The following is a 7,213-nucleotide window of genomic DNA, read 5'->3' as shown; positions in this document are numbered from 1 at the left end:
TAATTTTAAATTACTTATAATTATATATATAAGTTGCGAGAATTAAATCAACATTTTATCTCAAATTATAATAAAGATAATGATATTATTAGTGGAGCTTTTAATAAAAAAATTAAACAGAGTCAATAAGAAAAAATAAATAAACTTAAATTGGGCGGAAAGTGTACAAAGTAAAACTGTCTCTACATAATTAATTTACCTATCTTAAAATGGGTAAAATAATTATTAAATTTTATGATAATACAATATTTATGCGAATATGATAGGAAGCATACAATTGAGTAAATAAATTATATTCATAGAAAAAATAGTGTGAATGATTTGATATAATATTGTCCTTTTATATATGTGAATATATATATATAGATTTATAAACCCAAATTGACCTGACCCATTCTCATGTTAATTATCCAACTCAATAATAAAAGTATCAGAAGCAATTTGATTGCCACTTGTGAATAATTTGTAAGAGTTGACATCGACAGATTAATTATTACCTGCGTTGCAGGCCGGCCATATATATTATCGCGATCATTGTTGATTTTAGTTAATTAAAGTTACATACAAATAATATTTAATGTTATAATTATGATTAAGCTGAATGTTTAGCTATGAATTAAGCATAAAGTAGAATATGAGAATGGCAGAGCAAAGAAAATAAGAATGCTAAGTGAATGTGTGTGGATATATAAGAACGAAATGACCAATAAATATCTCATTAATGAAGAATAATTAAGATCAAAGAAGATTAATTAATAATATTTTTAATAAAATTTATTTAAATACATATAAGGATAAAATAAATGATAGAATGAGAATCCATATAGTTAATCTTATTTAGTGGGATAAAGACTTAGTTATTCTTGCTATTACTTCTATAATTATAATTCATCTTGTTTTATAATTTATTGTAATTTTGTATTATATTTATGAATATCGTATTCATAATGATGTTTTCTATATATCTTGAAATTTCTCTTAAGCTTTGGTCCCATGCATCCGACCCCCCATGAAACACAAAATCAAGAAGTTTGTTGTAGGAGGAGGAATCCCTTGTCGTTGCTTCTAGATTTACTATTCATCGCCATTTGGATAAAGAAGAGGAAGTCCAACAGAAGAAGAAACTTTCAAGACGAAAAGAAATTAATTGGAAGAGGAATCCCTTGTCGTTGCTCACATTTAATATATATATATATATACCCAATAAATATAGTGTAAGAATGTCTCTCCTATAACAATTCAACAAGGTAAATTTAGCTAGAAATCGACTAATTTATATATATAATTAATAATTTGGGAGTGAGTTTAGTTCCAAAATTAAAATCTATTATCTTTGTTTTTGTTTTGTGCTGTTACTTGGAAGAAAAACTACAAGACCTTTTTCTTAAGCTTCTTTCAGATTTGTGGCAATATAATCCAAATGCAACATTAATTGGTCACTTTATACTGTGAAAGAAGCATCTATCAATCCATCTTTAGACTTTGTAGTTTGTTCAGTCAACAAAACAACTCTTTGTTATACAGAATGCTCTCTACAAAGGAATATGAAGAAATACAATAATTTTTTTTTTTCAAAAAGTATCTGGATTTATTTCAATCTGGACGACAGCCCAAAACAAAAACATGCAATCGTTCTGGATTAACACACTTGTTCAGACATATTTTATTGCATTGGAGCTGTAGTACTGATTTACTTGCATAACAAAGCATATAATTAAATCAAAAGACAGTAACAAGATAGAAAGCAGTTTCTGCTGCTAAAGCAGATCTTGAAGAACATCTTCAGAACTCATATATACGATGCATCTTTTTCTGATGCATTATGGGTCGCTCCTTTTTTTAACATTTTTATTTAATATAATCACATTAGGTGGATTGCAAGTGGTTAATCATTACGAATATTAAGAAAGACAGGATATAGAAACACAGTTTATTCCTCCATGTTAATCATTTTTTTAAGGATCACTACCAATAAGAAACTAACCTGTACGTAGCAACTTCTTGCCGCTGAGTTGCATTTGAAGTGTGCCTATTAACCGTTTGTTGATTCTGTAATCTCAGCACTGTTACTGGTAGGTTTTTTGGTAAAAGCATTTGAAGTTTCCCTTTTTGGTAGAAGCATGGCTAACTTATTAACAATCTTGATTGTGCTCTACTACAATGACCAGAGGATTATGTGATCATGTTGTATATAGTAGAACATTAATTAAATTGATTTACAAAATAATAACAAAGGGATATGAAAAAAAATCAGTTGGTGTAGACAATAAAAAGCGCTTAAGGTCATATACATTGAGAAAGTTGTAAGTAGGATATTAAGAAACTATATATAATTGAAAGAAAAGAGTAGGGTTGTAAGTTACAATAAGCGAATATATGTAATTGGAGAGAGAACAAATGCATGGCACTAGAAAGTGTCTAAACTAGAAACGGGGGATGTAAAACTTACATCGAGGAAAGAGACATCAACTACATGCCTTTCCTGTTCAAAAGACGGACCTTGGCTGGTTATTGACGTCATAAGAGTGTGTTATTTTTGGTTGAAACAGAAGAAAAGACCTTAGTAAAAGAAGCATGCTTACCTTCAAAGTAGAGGAGACCGGCCAACGACTTCCAACGGCATGGCCCAGCTCACGGCAACGGCGACCCGGCTGAAGGTGACGACGATGGGCGACGGGCGACGGGCGACGGGCGACGGGCGATGAGCGATGAAAAATTTAACCCCGTCAACAACGCGCACAAGTCGCATGAATGGAATCGCGCAGGAGATCATTTCTGTACGTGGTGGAATCACTCGTCACGTACACGATGAGAAAATATATATCTAACCACATCAACAGCTAGCGTGTGCAAGTCGCATGCACAAATTCTATCAAGTGAAGTTGAGAGATGAATGGTCTCAGACCAGTAGCATGCTACCAGCACCTCGTTACCAGATCTAAGTCCATTATATTCATCTCTCAACGTCACTTGATAGAATTTGTAAGAGTAGACATTCACATATATCTTGTGTGACTTCACAGGGAGAAAGTTGGAGGCTGAGCATAAATATATTATAACGATATTGATGAGAATTGATTTTGATTAGTAAAAGTTACAGTAATGAATGATACATAACAAAGGGTGATGCAGATGCTACTGGTCTCAGACCATTCAACTCTTAACGTCACTTGACAAGAATTTAAGAGTAGACATTGACGGATACTTACTTGTGTCACTTCATTGCGGTTTGCCATTCATCTTCATAAACGACCTACCCTTAGACATTAATTACATGCCAGCGGCATTGGATGGCTAGCTAATATAATGAATAGAGAAGCTTGAAAATTAGTTGCTAGCTAGCTACTGCTGTAGTATATGGTATAGTATAGTATAGTACAGTAGAGTATGTATTCAAGAAAAGACCACTGCTAATTTACAGAAACTAAGAAGAATGCATCTATACTTAATTTTCTGTTCTTGCCAGAAGACATATATAGTCGAGTCATTTATTTTATTAAAATGTGTCAATATATATAACGAGGTCATGGTCTACACTGGAGAAAAGTACGTATAACCAGAAAATTTAAATCTGAAAGAAATAGTTGCGTTGCTCATTGACGTGATGCCCATTCCATTGCGGGAGATGACTTTGACTCAAAATTGAATTAATAAATAAATTTAAAATAATTTATTAAATTAAAATACACAAACATTCCAATCCGTTAATAAATTTTTCATTAAAGTCGTGGTTGTTGCTACCACCACTTTTTCCTCTACTGCCCTTATTTTTTTTTCTCCAATTATATTATTGCGATTTTGATAATGTTTCTGACTATTATTGTTGTGGTTTGATGTATTTCTAGAATGTGATATCGGGTTTCGATCATAGCCAGACGCAGTACAATGGAACTGTTGGTGGTGAGGAGGGCAGTGTTGGCAGTGCTGGAGGCGGCGGCTACCTATTTAGCCTTTCAGGTTTCCTCAAGGATTAACCTCGATCGTGCCTCATAAAAAGAGAGTAAATGTTTACTCTGTTGAATGAATATAACATCACCATCGTAGTTCTCATTTAAACCTGCAATTAACTGAAGAACTAATCGTTGATTTGAAATCGGTGCACCAATATTAGAGAGTTGATTGACAAGCATTTTGAGTTCTTGGCAATAGGTTGAAATGTTAGGATAATCGTCCATCAGAATGTGAGTGAATTAGTTTTCCAGGTAAACGACACGAGAATTTTTATTATCCTGGAACATATTTTGCAATCGTCCCCATGCTTGTTGTGTAGTTGAATCATGTTCTAAAATGGTGTGTAAGAGATCGATGGAGATCGTACCATAAATATATCAATTGAAGAACTATTATATCCAAGCGCGATCATAATGCTTTCTAATCTCGATAACCTCTTCTTGTTCTATCCTAGTTGACTTCGATTTCGATGGGATAATATGATCAATAATTTGATATTCTTGACAATGGATTTTAAACGACCAAGTAACTCGATTCTGTTATAGAGTAAGGGAGATGAAATTCTTGACATTATTAACGACCAGAACAAAATGAAATTGGATTTGCTCAACCATTAATACGAGGAAAAGGAGAGAGAAATGATGGAAAGGTGGAGTAGATCAGGTTGCTAGCTATGGCTACGACTCTGATACCATATAAGAAATTCTGAATACTTTTCTTATTAATTTTGATAAAATATATACAGAGTACATATATGAGTATTATTATGCTATAAATTAAGATGATTATTTACCCTCTAATAATAAAAGATTATACAGAGATTATTTTTATAATATAATCAGATGATTATTTATATTTTAATAATAAAAGATTTATAAAAATTATTTTTATAATCCAAAGATTATTTTTTATCAGACATGTTCTTATTCGTTGCGATATCAATTAGCTTCGAGCTCCTTGGTGGCAGCAATGGTAGTCGTTGCCACAGATCACGCTGAAGAAGCAGAAGCAGAAGCAGAAGCAGTAGTGCTTCCAGTTCCAGTCGTCTTCCAACTCAGGAACTTGGTCGACGTGGAGGCCGTAGCGGAACGACGGCTGGTGATACATCGGCCGCGGCCTCGCCGGCGGTAGACTTGGCAGTTCCTTCTCCATTGTCAGGACGTTGAACGCCTGCTGGATCGTCGGCCGGAGCTTGCAATCGGGATGCGCGCACCACAATCCCACCACCATCACGCGTTCCATTTCCTTCGGATCGAAGTCTCCGCCAAGCCTCTCGTCCGCCGCCTCCAAGATCGCTCCTTTTCCGTAGAGCTCCCACACCCACTCCGCCAGCGGCGTGGTGTCCGTCATCGGCCGCCTCCCACTGGCGATCTCCAGCGCCACGATCCCGAAGCTGTACACGTCCGTTTCTTTACTGGCCTTGCCGTCGTGGTAGTACTCGGGGGCCATGTAGGGCAATGTCCCCGCCAGCAACGTCGTCTGCAGATTCCGGCCGTCGTTGGCGACGAGCCTGGCGAGTCCGAAGTCGCCGAGCTTGGCGTTGAAGGCGGAGTCGAGCATGACGTTGCTGGGCTTGACGTCGCGGTGGACCACCCCCGGTTCGCACTCGTGGTGGAGGTAGAAGAGCGCCGACGCCAGCCCTAGCGCGGCCTTGTGCCGCGCCCGCCACTGCAGGCATTTCGCCGAGCGGTGGAGGTGCGAGTCGAGGCTGCCGTTGGGCATGAACTCGTAGACAAGGAGGAACTCGCCGCCGCGGCCGTGGCACCAACCGAGGAGTTGCACCAGGTTGCGGTGGCGAAGGCGGCTGATGATGGTGACCTCGGAGATGTACTCCTTCTTTCCCTGTCTGCCCTCTTTGGAAAGTCTCTTGATTGCTACATCCTCGCCGCTCAATCTGCCTCTGTACACCGATCCGAATCCACCTTCCCCGAGTTTGCCCTCTTCTGCGAAATTCCTAGTCGCCAAGGCGAGTTCTTGGTAAGGATATCTCTTCGGCCCACTTTCTCTCTCGAATTGGCCATCAATGGCGTCGTTTTCGTCTTCGTCGTCGCCGTCGTCGTCTACCACATCGCTAACAGGGGGCTTGCTCTTCATAATCAGCCACCAAATTAACCCCGCAGCCATCGCCACGAACGCAATCGCTCCGGCAGCGATGCTGGCGGCGATTGCGACCGTTGGTACCTTCTTAACTTCTTTTTCTTGTAAGGTCGAGTTGAATGACCAAGAAAGAAGGCTGTGCGTCTCCGTCAAGTTACCCGTGGTCGCCGAGAACCCGATCACCACCTTCTCCGGCAGGACCTTTCGCAGATCCACGACGAAGGACAGGGCGGTGGCGGACCGGAGGCCGGTCGCCGGATCCAGTCCGTAGCTCACAAGCACACTCAAGTTGTGTGCTTTGGAGTCGTAGCGCACCCACGCCGTCGCCGTCTTGCCCTCCCTGATATCGACGTTCCACGTCACGTTCACGGCGGAGACGATGCTATCGACGTCGATCCCGAGATGGACGCCGGGCGGATCCCAGTCGTTGGAGAAGGTGTCGAACTCCACGGCCACCACGGCCACCTTGGTGGCGGCGGAGTCGGAGACGGAGCTGTTGCTGAAGACGCCGAGGAAGCCGCCCCGGGCGTAGCTGGGCGTGGTCTGCTCCGACGACAGGAAGAAGGCGAGGCCGTCGGCGAACTCCGACTTGTTGGAGGAGTCGATGACGAAGGAGAAGCTGGTGGTGAAATCGGTGAGCTCGCCGGTGCCAGAATCCCACAGCCGCAGTGGCTCCGCGTACTCCACTCTGCCGGTGGAGTACTGCATGGGGTCTTTGGTGAGGACGATCCTGGAGCCGTTCTGGCTTGCGTCATCGCTCTGCAACAACAACAATGAATTGGACGCTTGGCTGAAATCGTTGAAGTTGAAGAAGAGGGAGCTCGCCGGAAGGGGAAGTAAAGCCGACAAGCACAGGCAAACAAACAAAGCCTTGATCTCGAACCGCGCCATGGAAATACGACAACTGCAAACAACAGCTTCAATTAGCTGCAGTGTTGAGTAGCTGCACCAGAATATTTAAAGACATATTTATTTTTCAAAATGTTTTAATTTAATATTTATAACTATAAATTCAAAATTAATGTCTAGAAAATAAAAATTAAGGTCGACCACAAATTTATATGGTGGATTATTCATTATTGTTGGTAGGATAAGAATAAAAATCCAAGCCTCCTATTCTCTCACGCGGAGAATCTAAATTTATTTTTAATTAAAAGTTAGTCAA

The 7,213-nt window shown here is 39.9% G+C and overlaps 1 pseudogene; it reads right to left on the bottom strand.

Moving 5' to 3' along the window:
- Nucleotides 1–4,889: 4,889 nt before the first annotated feature.
- LOC141836254 (L-type lectin-domain containing receptor kinase IX.1-like) lies at nt 4,890–6,939 on the bottom strand (annotated as a pseudogene).
- Between the last annotated feature and the right edge of the window lie 274 nt (nt 6,940–7,213).

Source organism: Curcuma longa, chromosome 10 (assembly GCF_044706935.1).
Source record: "Curcuma longa cultivar G26 ecotype Majalengka, Jawa Barat chromosome 10, ITB_CL_G26_1.1, whole genome shotgun sequence".
Taxonomy (NCBI): Eukaryota; Viridiplantae; Streptophyta; class Magnoliopsida; order Zingiberales; family Zingiberaceae; genus Curcuma; species Curcuma longa.
The sequence above is the reverse complement of the archived record's forward strand: the minus strand, read 5'-3'. Positions and strand labels throughout refer to the sequence as shown.